The sequence below is a fragment of the Lineus longissimus genome, chromosome 12 (assembly GCF_910592395.1).
Source record: "Lineus longissimus chromosome 12, tnLinLong1.2, whole genome shotgun sequence".
Lineage (NCBI taxonomy): Eukaryota > Metazoa > Nemertea > Pilidiophora > Heteronemertea > Lineidae > Lineus > Lineus longissimus.
Genome location: NC_088319.1, coordinates 12,123,870 through 12,127,664, shown reverse-complemented (window position 1 = coordinate 12,127,664; position 3,795 = coordinate 12,123,870).

Below are 3,795 nucleotides of genomic sequence, written 5' to 3'. Positions count from 1 at the left end.
CGATGTCTCCTCCTCCCGTCTTCACAGCCGTCCTTTGCCGTTACCGTGCATTCAACCTTTCCCCACTGTCTTGGCCAATTTCTCTTGTCTACAGGATGGTCATTCGTATAGCAGTTTCATCTCAACTCTGGCATCTGTCTCCATGTATTCACAACAATCGTTCTTCCTCCCGTCTTCACAACCGTCTTCTTTTGTCTCTGTCGTATGCATCCAAATCCACAAGGTCTTCTTTCCTCTCTGTCTCATCTCACCTCGTACATGACGGTGATCAAACAGAGATGGCAGAGGACGGCTGTGAAGACGAGAGGAGGAGAGACGGCTGAGAATCCGAGGGAGAGATGTCAGTGTTGAGATGAGACAAAGACAGAAGACCATCGTTTAGTCGAGAGGAATGTGATTAAACAGAGACGGCAGAGGACGGCTGTGAAGGCGGGAGGAGGACAAGCGGCTAAGAATCCGAGAGGAGAGATATCCGAAATGAAATGAGACAAAGACGTAAGAGACACTCTTGAAGACGAGCGAATTGGGATGAGGCATAGAAGACAGAGGTCTGCTTTAAAGAGGTGTGGAGGAACGATGGTTGTGAATATGGTAGGGGATCGAGATGCCAGAGATGACTTCAATTGGAGACGCAGGAAGACTTCCATGTGAAGAGAATGTGACGAAACACTGAGGAACGAAGACAACTGCGGACAGGGGAGGCAGAGCGATGGCTGTGAATACGAGAGGAGAGATGCCGGTGTAGAAGTAGAAAATGTTCCAGTACTAAAGGAACAGGGTTATATATATTATCTCTTCCCATACTTGGGTAGGGATCCATACCCAAGTATGGGTAGAGATGGAGGCTAAGTATAGATCTGAATGCCAAGGGAATAGATCGTATCTTTCTCTCAAGAATGTGCATCTGCTCGCCTGTGACATGTGCCGTCCGTACCAAAGGGGCAGGACTGTATCCCAAGGCCATGCTGTTGTCTGAAGGATGGGTGTCCTTGTATTCCCTCCGAGACCCGGTTACCTCTCATATTGGGGACCAGCGTCTTTTTGAAGGAGTCACAACTTGGATGAGACTGTCCTCACAGGAGTGTTCGTCGGATCTAGTATCGAGAGACCAAGGACATTAGGAACTGTTGGGATGTGACTGTTGGGAAAGGGCCAGACCTCCAGGTAATGAGCCAGGCGCTCTAACCACTATGCCACTCATCGATGTCTCCTCCTCCCGTCTTCACAGCCGTCCTTTGCCGTTACCGTGCATTCAACCTTTCCCCACTGTCTTGGCCAATTTCTCTTGTGGTGGAGGATGGTCATTCGTATAGCAGTTTCATCTCAACTCTGGCATCTGTCTCCATGTATTCACAACAATCGTTCTTCCTCCCGTCTTCACAATCGTCTTCTTTTGTCTCTGTCGTATGCATCCAAATCCACAAGGTCTTCTTTCCTCTCTGTCTCATCTCACCTCGCACATGACAGTAGGAGGACAGACGGCTGAGAATCCGAGAGAAGAGATGTCAGTGTTGAGATGAGACAGATACAGAAGACCATCGTTCAGTCGAGAGGAATGTGATTAAACAGAGACGGATGAGGACCGCTGTGAAAACGAGAGGAGGACAGTCGGCTAAGAAGTCGAGAGGAGAGATGTCCGAAATGAGATGTGAAAAAGACATGATTTCGGACATCTCTCCTCTTGAATTCCCAGCCGTCTGTCCTCCTACCGTCATGTCCAAGTTGAGATGAGACAGAGAGGAAAGAAGACCTTGAAACCGAGTGGATTTGGGTGCGACAAAGACAACAGAAGACGGCTGTGAAGACGGGGGAAAAGCGATGGTTGTGAATACATGAGGACAGATGCCAGAGTTGAGATGCTCTACGAGTGACCATCTTGTAGACGAGAGAAATTGGACAAGACAAGAGGTAATGCACGGCGACGGCTAAGGACGGCTGTGAAGACGGGGGAGGAAACATGGCTCTGAATACGAAAGGAGAGATGTCCGAGTTGAGCGGTCTTCTGTCGTCTCTGTCATCCCATACCTCTCGTCTTCATGGTAGGCTCCTTTCGTCTCCGTCACAAGTCGTCTCCAAAATCTCTCTCTAATAGAATTTAAAGCCATCTTTACTCCTCCCGTCTTCACAGCCGTCCCTGTCGTCTCCTTCTCATCACATTCCTTCCGTCTTCATGATTATCCTCTTTCGTCTCCGTCTCATCTCAACCCGGACATCTCCCTTCTCATATTCACAGCCATCGTTCTTTCTTCCTTCCGTCGTCACACCCATACTCTACTGTCTCCATGTCATGCATCCATTCCTGTTGTATCTGTGATAACCTATTTTCGTCTCCATTTCAACTCATTTCGGACATCTGTCCTCTGATATTCATTACCATCTTGTCCCCCCGTCGTTCGAGCAGCCGGCCTCATTATTTTCTACCTCATCACATTTTAATCACCTGACAGTCTTATGTCGTCACCTATCATCTCATCTCCAACATCCCTCCTCACAATTTCACATCCACCTTTCTCCCCCCTGCCATTCGTTGTCATCTCTGTCTCTTCCCATTCTTTTCGTCGTCATGATAATCTTGTGTTTTCTTGCCTCTCTTCAGACTGTCTTGAAGAAGAGAGGAATGGGAGGTATGTGGCAGAAACGGCAGAGGACGGCTGTGAAGACGGGAGGCCGAAGGACAAAAGACTCTCGTGAATACAACAGAAATAGGATGCATGAGACAAAGACGACAGAGGACAGTTTCGAAGGTGGTGGAAAGAATGACGGCTGTGATTAAGACAGGAGATACGTCTTCTTTCGTATCCGTCTCATCTCATTTCGGACAACAGTCCGCTCGTTTTCAGAGCCATCTCCCCTGTCTTCACAGCCACCTCCCCCTTTACTATCTCGGCCACATTTGTCCCTTTCCTCTCGTCGTCATGACAGGCTTCTGTCGTCTCCGTCTCTTCTCCTCTCATACATCTCTCTTCTCGTCTTCGAAGCCATCTTTTCTCCTCCCGTATAACACCTGCTTTGTTATCTTACTGTCTCATGCTATTCCTCTCGTCTTTAATATGATCTTCCTTCTTCTCTGTCTTATCTCATCACTAGCATATCTCCTCTAGTATTCACAGCTATCTTTCGTCCTCCCACATTTATAGCTAGTCGTCATCTACTGTCTCCGCCTCATGCATCCCATTCTAGTCGTATTTAAGACAGTTTTTTTTCGTCTCCGTCTCATTTCATTTCGAACATCATTCGTATACTCGTCTTTTCTCCTCTCGCTTCAAAGCCGTCTGCTGCCGTCTAGGTATCGTCACGTCCCTCTAGTATTCAACATCGCCTTCGTCTCATCTAATCTCGAACGTACATCTCTCCTCTAGTATTCACACCCATCTTTCCTCCTGCTGCATTGACAGCCGTCCTCTGTCGTCTTTGTCTCGTCACAATACTACTAACTCGTCACACCTCTCCCACCCCCTTTGTCTTCGTCTCACCCGTGGGAGATCTTATATATTCAATGCCATTTTCTTCCTCCCTTCTTCGCATCCGTCCTCGTGCTCAGTGATATGTCTCGTCGCATTCTCATAACATGACAGTCTTCTTTCGTCTCCGTCTCAACTTATTTCTGACAACTGTCTTCTCATATTCACAGCCATCTTTCCTCTTCCTGTATCGACAGCCGTCCTCTGTCATCTCTGTCTCGTCACATCCCTTTCATCCCATTTGTCTTCGTCTCATCAGTGGGAGACCTCATATTCAATGTCAATTCTTTCCTCCTTTCTTCGCATCCGACCGCGTGCATTACGGTCCCATCAC